At 48.8% G+C, this 12,221-nt stretch overlaps 1 protein-coding gene across 5 annotated transcripts in view; it reads left to right on the top strand.

The window, feature by feature from the left end:
* The window catches only part of LOC146672633 (uncharacterized), a 59,348-nt gene that overhangs the window by 14,757 nt on the left and 32,370 nt on the right, over positions 1-12,221 (top strand). For 2 of the 5 annotated variants that reach the window (XR_014908382.1, XM_085388003.1), the window contains exons 1-2: positions 7,126-7,177; positions 7,874-7,946. The exons of 1 other annotated variant lie outside the window; for it this stretch is intronic. The gene's annotated coding sequence lies outside the window, so the exon portion shown is untranslated. Of the gene's footprint in view, positions 1-7,091; positions 7,178-7,873; positions 7,947-12,221 lie in introns of those variants that run through there. 2 more of the 5 variants (XM_085387971.1, XM_085387979.1) reach the window with 2 other exon arrangements.

Below are 12,221 nucleotides of genomic sequence, written 5' to 3'. Positions count from 1 at the left end.
CTATCGTAACTCTAATTTGTATTTACTTCAGTTTGTTCATCTTGGAGCTGTGTGCAGCTGAGGACAGTCTTATTATTACCAGGTGAGGATATGTAACAGCCACAGTCTGTAGAGATGATGTCACCATGGAGTGGTGATGTCACTGGAGCTGCCAATATGTGCTCCAGCCAAAGCTACACCAGAGGGTTGTGCTGTGTAACAGGTTGGTGCAGGTGGTGTTATCTACATTTGAACATTAGGCAACAGTCTCATGAAGACACTTTCTATTGTTCACTAAAGACCAACAATAACAGAGACAAAGGGAGAGCAGCAGAACTAGTGCTAACAATTAGCACTGCTAGCCTGCCCACCAACACCAGCTAATGTTCTAAAAACGATGATCAATGATTTTGCTGTAACGGCTCCAGCTGTCTGTGTCAGGGACACGTTGGAGATGAAGTGAGTGATCCAGTGACAAAGGTTTGGAAAGCTGCAGTCAGCTGAGACTAAAGGAGTCACCTGACCGAGAGACCAAATGTTTCACTGAGAACGTCCAGATGAACAGAATCAACCTTTGGGATAATCTGTTCCACACATCCATGTTTCACTTACTGCATTATATTTCCTCATTGCTGTGCACACAGGCCTGTGGCTTATAACCAACTCCAAGTTCAGACTCAGAGGCTGCTGAAGCTGTTTTCTGGAACAGAGACGTGTTGGATATAAAAGCAACTCTTCTTTATGTGTCAGCACTGAGGAAAGGAGCAGCTTCGTTTCTAAGTGTATGAAGGACTGTAGCAGTGTGTGTGTGAGCTTTATTTCACAGACAGAACCATGTCAAAAACACAACTTCAGGTAAAAACAATACAAAATCAAAGAGTCTGATCAGAAGGATTAAACAGAGGAGTGTGGGACTGTTTTTAACAGACAGCAGGTTAAGCCAGGCTGGAGGAGTAAACTGAGCCTCGGTGTGAGCAGCAGTGTGTTTGACAGGAAGCTGAGATAAACAGTCTGGAGCCCATTTAGTGCTTCATATGAAAGTGTGAGGATTTGAAAGCAAATCTAAAATCAAGCAGGAGTCAGTGTGAGAATGATTTGTGCTTTTCCTCAGTCAGATGCTGGGAGTTTCAGTTCATCCATGTTCAGCGTGCTGTGCTTTGTGTAACAGGAGAATATGACAGTATAAATCAAGTCTTCATGTCACTGAAAGCCTCCACAGTCTGCTATGGAGGTGCATCAGTTTGGATTTACAAGAAGAACATTTCTTAAACCTGCCACAAGATGGCGCTCCAACAGAAGGGATGTCCACAGTGTAACACAGACACACACATACTGTGTGAATGTGTGAGTGAATGGGCTTTCAACACAAGGCTTCTGCTGCTACCTTTAATGACATAATTAGCTAACAAGAACAAACTGTTAATTACCACCAAAGAACGGCTCCAGATTTTAGCTGCTGACCATTTTGTGAAACGTTGATTACATCAGCTTATTGTTGATTTTTCAACCTTAATATCAGCTGCTTTAAAGGAGCCTCGTTCTCTGGCAGTAACACTTTTCTTCACTAGATGCAGTGCAGGCACAGTCTGTGTTTCTAAACTACACACTAATGTTCATTGTTGTGCAGCTAAATCCTCCCTCTGGATGGGAAGAATCCCTGTCAGGTTTCAAACACCTGGCTTGGTGTTCTGGAGCTAATGTGTCACCTGTGAGGACTCTGAGATGAACACACAGCAGACACTTCAGTTCTCCGTCTGTGTGTCCTCAGTTTCCCAGCATGCCTTGGCTGTGGTGGTGGAGGTGAATGAGGGGGAACATGCTGCTCTGTCAGCACTCAGGTTTCATACCTGGTGATCTCAGAGGACAAAGCGGCGTTACAGCAGCGCACGTTGATGAGACCTGATGCTCTGAACAGTTCAGACTTCAGCCTCACTCTGAGAAAACAAACGACTGACTGTCAGCAGCAACTACACCTGCTCCATCAGTGACGGAGAGAAGAACTGAGACTGAGAGACATACAGCTGCAGGTCAAAGGTCAGAAACGCCCGCTCTTTGTACGGGTCAGGAGTTAGTACTGCAGAGGTCAGAGGTCAGCTTGCTGACAAACCATTTGAAACAGTTTGGAGCTAAAAGCACAACAGCAGAGGAAAGAAGAGACACTGCAGAGATGATGCAAAATATTGTGTTTTGTTCTCAGCTGTCAAAAAGTGTAACACACGTGTTCCAGCACAGCCTTTGTGTACTTTCACTTCTCCATACTGTCCATTGGAAATCCTGTTTGTTACTTTTTGATTTCAGTCCATGTGTCCAAAGCAAACTTCTGTCCCACACTTTCTCTGCTGACTCTTCACCGATGCTCAGATGATCTCAGATGATTTCACCAGAACTCATCAAAATTCGGGCTCCACAGAAACCCAGACGTCACTAAACAAGCGTAACAAGCAAAGTGAAAACTGGTCGTTCAGCTTTATTGACCAAAGATAAGCTCACATGTCACCTCATGACACAGACACTTATTTCCACAGCATGCACGAGGACTGACAATAAGTGTCTATAAAGCCACTTCTATCTGCCACACCTGTGCTTCTGTCATGGTTGCTCTCCTCTCACTCTGTCATTTATCCACAGTCTGCCTCCCTCTGCTCCGTCAGCTGACGTCCTCTCTACACCACCTGCTGTGTTTTATCCTGCAAAAACACATTTAAGAAGCGTTGCACCGAGTAACGGGAGGAACTGCTATAAAATCCATTTAAAGGAGGTGGTGCTGAGTGCTGTGACTGGGGTCCCACCACTGACATCACGGGTGGAGGACATGTTGGAAAACTGCTACAAAGTGCTGTGCAGCCAGCAGAGCTTACAGTCTGTCCTGTGTGTCATACAGGCTCTCACACTTAGTGTTTCTGTGACACATTGAAGAGAAGTTTGTGTTGTTCACAGTTGTGCTTGTACTGAGTGACAGCTGACATGACCTAACAGGAATAATGTGTCTGTGCTGAATGAGAAGTAACACACAATGAAGTCTTGATGCATCTCAATCATCCAGGAAAGTGAGTCTGTTGCTTCTGTTCATCTGGACGCAGCGTTTTGTGGGAGAAACGTGTCGTCATCATCAGGTGACGTCTTCAGTCTCAGCTGCAGGTTTCAGTCTTACAAACAGGACATCTGCATAAAGACTGAAAGCAGCTGCAGGAACGATGGGCTGGGAGCTCCGTTCCTTCATCTTAATTATGCAGATTCTCAGGACCATTGATCAACAACCACTGATCCATGTCCATGAGTCCCATTCACAGAGATGTGGGAATGGCTGCAGTCACAGCATGTAAGATGGAAATAAATGAGAAGTATTTAGCTGAAGTGGATTTGATTTATCTTAGTTCTTTTTTAACTTGTAGTTCTACATTGGAAGATTATTGTGATATTGAAATATAAAAATACATTTATATTCTATTATTTTCTCAAATTAAGCGTCACACTTGTGGAAGTCGGTGTAGCCGCCGAAACGCCTGCATTTATGGAGACTTTCAGCCCCAGGTAGGCCAGTTATGGATCTTGGATCCACATTATGTCAGCAGCTGTTCTCCACCGTGAACTGTGTTCAAACAAACACGCTCACGCCTCACAGACGACAGCTTACAGTCTGTAGAGATAAAGTGACTTCGTACAGCCCCGACCTGCAGACGCTGTGCGCAGAGGTTCAGGAGCAGAAGTCCCGTTGTAAACATATCACGGCAGACCCGACGATGTTTGCATGAACGCGCCTTTTTTAAAAGTCAGGTCAAGGCTCCAAAAGCCCAAAGGCGATATAACAGTTTGTGTTTGCTACATGGATCATTGTAGTTCAGCTTTCCTTTGTTATATTTCTTTAAGAGCTCAAAATGTGTTCATTACATAAATCAAATGTAATTTTCTCTGTAGCACTTCATGGATTTCATAAGCAACACACTGTAGTTGTTCACACAAAGCATAAAGGTAAAAACAATATACACAGTGTTATCTTCATTTTAGATGTCACAAAGTATTTGCGGCTCCCAGTGTTTTCCCGAACCCTGACCCTTTGCGTGGAAACCGGGTCCAAAAGGCTCTTTGGGTGTTAAAGGTTGCTGACCCCTGCACTAGGCCCAACTGACACATATATTTGATTCCAAATACAAAAAATAATGTGTAACCTGCTGGAAGAATGTAGGAGGTTGAGACAGGATCTCAACACTTGGTGTCTGCAACAAAAGACAACAATATGTGGGCCGATCGTGGCTCAAGAGTTGGCAGCTCGTCTTGTAATCGGAAGGTTGCCGGTTCGAGCCCCGGCTTGGACCGTCTCGGTTGTTGTGTCCTTGGGCAAAAAAGCACTTTGGGGTCCTTAGGGACGAGTAAAGCGCTCTACAAATACAGGCCATGTAATGGCAGAAACATTCTCTAGTGTAAATCCTGACTAGTTCATTAACTACAGATCAGTTTCAGTGAACATTATTCACAGAGGGATCTGAGTTCCTTATACCAGACTCTACAGAAACTGTAACACTGTGCAGCTCTGCGACTCAACAATATGACAACAATGTAACACACACTAGAATCATCAAATAAAGCCCCACTAACCACTAGAACTAGAACTAACTAACTAGCACTGGACACTTGCATATTAGAGATTTCTACCACCATAGGAGGCGAGATATCATCCTTGAACCAGAGCATCCAGCCCTCAATTTCGGACATAAAAAGCGACGTGGCCAGGCATGATAACACTTTGACTGAACTGCAGGACTGTGCCTCGAACCACTCTGACACCATCGCCACTCTCCAGGCCACTGTGGAGCGTTTGTCTGCGGAGGTAAAGAAGTTAGATGAGAGATGTGGAGCTCTTGAGGCACTCCAGGAGGAATCATTTAAGAACTGCAGGAATACCAGAAGGCACAGAGGGACCCAAGATGACTGAGTTGGTTCACACCTGTTGGCGGAGGCGCTATCTCTCGAGGAGAAGCCACTCATCGATCGAGCACATAGAGTGAATCGCCAGCGTCCCAAACAAAGTCATCTTCCTCGGCCCATCATCTTGAGATTGCACTACTACCACATTGGTGAGGAAATTCTGCTGAAAGCTGCAGAGAACAAGAACCTGATGTATAAGGGTTTTTAAAATAAACATCCTCCCAGATTTCCCTCCCTCTGTTGGAAACGCAGAGCATCATTTGCAAATATGAGAGGAAGACTACGTGGGATGACCGGCGTCAGGTACAGACTGCTATACCCTGCAAAGCTGTTAGTGACCCATGGTGATGTGAGGAAAAGCTTTAGCGATCCCAAAGAGACCGTAGACTACGCGGAGAAGCACCTCTCCCACCCACCTTCAAATGTATTAAAAGCAAGGATATATCTATATGTCTAACGCTGACACAGCACTGTGTTTCTTCTTTTCCCTTTATATTCCATGTAAAGGTGAATATGGAGCGTTTATGGAGCTCGTTTATTGACCAGCTGTCAGTTAGAAGGTAAGAGTTACTAGGTTAACAGAGGTTAGCAGTAACAGTACGGGGAAGTATATTGTGTTGTTCTTTTGTTGGTTTTTATTTTATCCTACTTTACTTTGTTATTTTGATTTTACCTGTTGTGAGTGCTTCCCGTAATTCTCCTTTTTCTTGCGCCGCTGTGGCCAGAGTTCACAACATTACATATTTTTGTATCTATAAACAGGAAGCTGACACTCTCCAGACTTTATCAAAGGTGTGAGCGTCACAGCAGAGGCCTTTGTGTCAACGTAGCTGAAGACAAAACACAGAAACACATGAAGGAGATTTTCCTGGCCTGGATTTTATACAAATATTCTGCAGTACATCAAAAATGAAAGAAAACCATTAGTCAACATATGAACATCACCTCTGAAGTTACAGAGCTTTGATTGGAGACACAGCTGAGCGTTTTGCATTTTGCATAATTAATTACATAATTAATTTTGTAACCATAATTAAATGGTTACATCATCTTTAAAGTCCCCAGAGATCAGGAAAAGGGCCTGAGGGTGCTGTGTTTGGAGTCTGCTGGTTACAGTGTGCAGGACCTCACAGGCTGCTGCAGCGTTAGCAGAGGGCGGGACATACACAGCTATCATAATCACGTGTGTAAACTCTCGTGGTAGATAGTACGGTCTCATGCTAACCGCTAGCAGCTCAATGTCCTTACAGCATAGCGTCTCTTTGATAGAGAAATGCCCAGAGTTACACCATCTATCGTTCACAAACACAGCCAGACCCCCTCCTCCCTTCTTACCACTCTCCGCTGTTCTGTCATAAGAGGCTCAGCAGCTAAAGCAGCACACCTGGGTCTCCCAGCCTATTAAAAGCAGCCCTTTGCTTCACCTGCTTCACTAAACATTATTATTTTAAGCAGAGTGGTGTGATTTATGTAGGCATTGCTGTGTGACAGGAGGACTTTTCTTGCACACCCACCAAATGAGGGCGCACATGCTTCCACGCCCACTGGTGACTGCACACATCCTTTCAAGGAAGCATTTCATTCATCCCTAACAAATGGAAGAAAACACTGTGCAGCGTGTTCAGGTTTGAACGTGGCCCTGGCCTCTCTCTGCATCCACCTGGCACATGCAACACACATCCACTCCCTGCTGAACTGCTTGTATTTGATGTGTTGAAGTTTTGGTAAAGTTTGAATAAATTCCACTTTATTTATAGGAACATTTCATCTGTGGACTCCTGCTTCCCCTCTCCTTGAGCCAGTTTGTGACGGGAACATGACATAAGAAAAGTAATTTATCCCTTTTTGATTCTGTGTATCTGGCGCTCATCCAGTGAGTTCACACTTGGCAGAAACAGACTGAATTTGTCTGGAGAACTTTGGCTTCAGCCAAGTTAGATAAACACACTGTGTCTCTGTCAAAACAGCAGTGTAGTTGTGGCACCCCTGTGAGGGAATGACCACATGAATATTATTTTGTGTAAAACACTCATGTAACGGGACATTTTTCATTGCTATATGTATTTATTTTCAGTTTCTTTAAGAGGATAGAAAATCCATGTAACAGGGATTCATTTTATGTTAGAAAGCAGTGAGGGCGGAACTTTGGTGCTTGCTCCGGGGTTTCGGGGAGCAGTAAGTGGAGCCCACCTTCCGCTGCTTCCTCAGACACGTTCTGGAGGAAAGCAGAGACGCATCGTGTCTTCCTTACTCTGCTCTTCACCTGCTTTTACAGGTCGGTACACGGTGCTCGCACCGAAAATGTTGTTTATTGTCACCATGGTTACCCACGTTAATGTGAATGGGAGAGTTAAGGCGGTCCGCCAAAGTTATTTATATGTAAACACGGGAGAAAACCAGAGGAGTGTCCCGCGCGACCGCACCGCGAGCCCGCTCGTTAGGTGGAGCGCTCGTGAAGCAGAGTCAGTGCGCTCCTATGCTCTGTGCAAACGTGTTGTAATGCTCCAATCAAATCAGTTCTGTGAGATGTGAATGTTAATAGTTCTGTTAAAGTGACTGAGTAGATTAGCTAGTGTAACACAAGCACTCTGAGCAACTCTGTGTAGCTAACAGAGGCATTCATGGGTTGATTCAACAAGCTGTGTTTCATGATGCACTAAATAGTGATTTTGCCAGTAAATTACTGGAGGGAACAAATGTAATGTATTTACCAATGCTGTTATTGAATAGAACTGTTTAGCCAGTAAGACACTGCAGAAGACAATGTGATGTGTTTATTGATATGATAAAAGGATGTAGCTGTTATGGAAAGAAGTGTGAACTTGAGAAAGTGAACCAGTTAAAAAGAGTATATTTCACTGATGTTGTGAAATAAGTAAATGTAATTGATGTGAATGAGGAACCAGCTGAACAGTATATTGAAAGCTCATGTTTAGTGTTTTATAGCATTTATTTGTGTGAAATAAATCAGACTCAGACACGTTGTGGAGGAAAGCAGAGACGCATCGTGTCTTCCTTACTCTGCTCTTCACCTGCTTTTACAGGTAACATATTTGTCATCGAGGTCTTCATCCTTGGGACCCGTAACATAGTAACTTCTTCATTGTTATACTTCTATAGTTTTCCCATTTTGTGAGCTGTGGATGTGGAAAGTGTCTCAGTGACACATCCACATGAAAACGGCGTTACCTTCGTTCATTTGCACGTCAAATGAACGAGCTGTTTGGACTTTAACGTCACAGCTGATGCTTCGATACTCGAACTCAAGAGTTCAGCTTCCACTCAGAGGTACAAGTACACACAGCAAAGATAAACGTGTACACAAGGTGGAACCCACAAGTGCACAGCTCCAACCAGAGATGGGCAGTAATCCGATTACTTTTTTCAAGAAACGAGTAAAGTGAGGGATTACTATTGCAAAAAAGGTAATTAGATTACTGTTACTTTCCCGTAAGCACGCTGCGTTACTGCGTTACTAAAACCGCAGCTGTGTGCAGATGAACAATGGATAATCTATCGAGTGTGGAGAGAGTGTGAGCGTGCAGCGTTTAAAGCGTGGAAGCACTGACCTTACTTTGAGTTTGACTCTGTAAAAAGTGACAAAAACATTAGCATCCGCTGTTCACTGCGTGGGAAGACAACATGCTCACTCACTATGTGTTAATGGGCATGCTTATTTATAACTTTGATAAAATGTCTGTGGAGTACACCAAGCACAGACACATGCACACACAGGCAGGTATAGCCAACTTCCACATTTATTGATATATTTGTATTTTGACAGCTGACTCAGTCGCACCGTCTGACAGCTCGAGCCCAGCTGATCTCCCTTGGCCGCTCCTCCTCGTCTCACTATAAACACAGCGGAGCAGACCATCATCAGTCCATAAACAATATCAGCTGTTCTTACCGGCCTCGCAGCACCGCCCCGTTGAGCCTTCTGCTCCACTCCTCCCCTGCAGCTGCGCCCGGGGCCACACCTCCGCCACACACCCCCACCGCCCGTTCGAGGCCGGGGAGCCGTCCGGCCGAGCCAACTCCCCCCCCCCCCCGTGAGCGAGAGAGGAAATCGGCCACTGCCATCAGCGCCCCCGGCCTATGGATCACCTTGAACTTAAAGGGCTGCAACGCCAGATACCAGCGGGTGATCCGGGCGTTGGCATCCTTCATGCGGTGGAGCCACTGCAGCGGGGCGTGGTCCGAACAGAGGGTGAATGAGCGTCCCAGGAGGTAATAGCGCAGGGAGCCGACCGCCCACCGGATGGCCAGGCACTCCTTCTCCACAGTGCTGTACCGGCGCTCGCGCTCCGCCAGCTTCCGGCTGATGAACAGGACAGGGCGGTCGGCCCCCCTCACCTGCTGGGACAAAACGGCTCCCAGCCCTCTGTCCGAGGCGTCAGTCTGCAGAACAAAAGGGAGGGAAAAGTTAGGAGTGTGAAGCAGCGGCTCCCCACAGAGAGCCTTTTTCACCTGCACAAACGCCGCCTGGCACGGCCCCGTCCACTGGACCAGATCCGGGGCACCCTTTCGAGTGAGATCGGTCAGGGGGCTGGTTAGCTGCGCAAACCCCGGCACAAAGCGACGATAGTAACCCGCCAACCCCAAGAACCGTCTCACCTCCTTTTTCGTCCTGGGGCGCGGGCAGGATGCGATAGCCGCCATCTTCTCCACCTGTGGACGCACCTGCCCGCCCCCCAGGTGGTACCCCAGATACTGCACCTCCCTCCGTCCAACCGCGCACTTCTTCGGATTGGCCGTGAGCCCCGCCCCCCTCAGGGACTCCAGGACCGCGGCCACCCGCAGCACATGCTCCGCCCAGGTGTCGCTGTGGATGATCACGTCATCCAGGTAGGCGGCAGCATACGCTGCGTGCGGACGCAGTACCCGGTCCATGAGACGCTGGAAAGTGGCCGGGGCCCCGAACAGGCCAAACGGAAGTGTCACGAACTGGTACAAACCGTACGGAGTGGAGAAGGCCGTTTTCTCCCTGGCCTCGGCAGACAAGGGAATCTGCCAATAGCCCTTGGTTAAGTCCAGTGTCGTGAAAAAGCGGGCCGTGCCTAACCGGTCCAGGAGCTCGTCGACCCGAGGCATGGGGTAGGCATCAAAGCGTGACACTTCGTTCACCCTGCGATAGTCGACACAGAACCGTATAGACCCATCCTTCTTCGCCACCAGAACGATGGGGCTACACCAGGCGCTGTGCGACTCTTCTATTACTCCCATCCTCAGCATTTCCGCCAATTCCCTCTGCACGATTTTTCGCTTGTGCTCCGGGAGCCTGTAGGGCCGTGAACGCACCGTCACGCCAGGCTGCGTCACGAAATGGTGCTCGATGAGGGACGTCCGGCCGGGCAGGGGGGAGAACACGTCCGCAAAACGCTGTTGCAACGCGACAACATCCGCTCTCTGGGCCTGTGTGAGATGGTCATCACAAGGGAGGGAGGCGGGGATGATGGAATTTGGCACCTCAGGCCCCAACTCATCTCTCTCCTTCACCAAGCTCACCAGAGAAGCGGTTTCAACCTCTCGCCACAGTTTGAGGAGATTGAGGTGATAAATCTGCGTGGCCCCTCCCCTGTCCGACCGAGCGACCTCATAGTCCACGTCCCCGACTCGCCGTGTGACCACAAAGGGTCCTTGCCACTTGGCGAGCAACTTCGAGCTGGAAGTAGGGAGTAACACAAGCACTTTATCTCCCGGTGAAAATTGCCTGAGCCTAGCCCCTCTGTCATACAGGCGTTGCTGACGCTGCTGAGCCTGGAGCAAATTCTCCCGTGACAACCTCCCCAAAGTGTGGAGTTTTGCTCTCAGGTCCAACACGTACTGAATCTCATTTTTGGCGGGGCTCGGACCGTCCTCCCAGCTTTCTTTAATCAGGTCGAGCACCCCACGTGGCCTCCTGCCGAACAGCAGTTCAAAGGGAGAAAATCCCGTGGAGGCCTGGGGCACCTCCCGCACTGCGAATAACAGAGGGTCTAGCCAGTGATCCCAATTGCGTTCATCCTCGTTAATGAACTTCCGAATCATGGACTTTAAAGTCTTATTCAGCCGCTCCACCAGCCCGTCAGTCTGAGGGTGGTAGACGCTGGTCCGAATAGATTTAATGCCCAGTAATTCGTACAGTTCCCGCAGTGTACGAGACATAAACGACGTGCCCTGGTCAGTCAGTATCTCTTTCGGGATTCCGACTCGGGAGATGACCTGAAACAGTGCCTGCGCCACACTCTTTGCAGAGATGGTGCGCAGCGGAACTGCTTCCGGGTACCGCGTTGCGTAATCCACCAGGACTAACACAAAGCGGTAGCCGCGTGCACTCCGGTGAAACGGCCCGATGAGGTCCATGCCGATGCGCTCAAACGGGACCTCAATGAGGGGGAGAGGGCGCAGCGGCGCCTTCGGTATGGCCGGCTGGTTAACAAGTTGGCAGTCCGGGCAGGACGCGCACCAGCGGCGCACATCCGCTCGGATGCCCGGCCAATAAAATTGGGCCGTTATTCGCTCCAGAGTTTTCTCATAGCCCATATGCCCTGCCATGGGGTTATAGTGGGCCGCCTGGAAAAGCGTTTCCCGGCGGCCCTGCGGCACCAACAACTGGGTGTGTGTTTCCTCTGTCTGAGTGTCACGACTCACTCGATATAATCGGTCGTTTAATAAGACGAAACGCGGGTAGGTCTGCGCGGCCTCAGGGCGCACCACGTGACCATCAATAGCCATCACTTGGTCAAAGGCTGAGCGTAGGGTGTCGTCACGAGACTGCTCCAGTGGGAAATCACCCATGGGGGACACTTCCGGGGCCGGCGGGACGTCCCGTGAGGGACCCGCCAGCTCCTCCCCCCCGGAGTCGGTGTCGGACGACCCCGCGTCACCGCTGAATGCCGCGCACACGCTACACCCCGCTTCCGGTCGTGATCGCACCCCCGCGTACTGCCCCAGTAGCTGATGAAACCCCGGCCAATTGGTACCCAGAATCAGGGGGTGCGACAGGCGCGGGCTAACCGCCGCCGTTACTCTGTGTTTTGCCCTTATATTTTAACAGCAGCGGCACAATGGGATACCTGTGAACATCACCATGCACACACCTCACCTCCACCCATTCTGCCTCCAGCAATGCCCCGGGGCGAACCAAGCTTTGGTGTACGAGGGTCTGCGTGCAGCCCGTGTCCACCAATGCCTGGCGTATACCCCCTCGAGTCCTTACCGGAATACTGTATGTCCCTCCTGGACCGGGGGAGGGTGCTGGGGCGCCAGCAACGCGAAACACCTGCCCCACTTCCATAAGCGGACAATCCCTCCTCAGGTGCCCCGGCTGCCCGCAC

Source organism: Rhamphochromis longiceps, linkage group LG3 (assembly GCF_057381845.1).
Source record: "Rhamphochromis longiceps isolate RC_006_pf linkage group LG3, R_longiceps_female_GT1.1, whole genome shotgun sequence".
Taxonomy (NCBI): domain Eukaryota; kingdom Metazoa; phylum Chordata; class Actinopteri; order Cichliformes; family Cichlidae; genus Rhamphochromis; species Rhamphochromis longiceps.
Note: the sequence above shows the minus strand (reverse complement) of the source record. Positions and strands in the feature narration are given on the sequence as shown.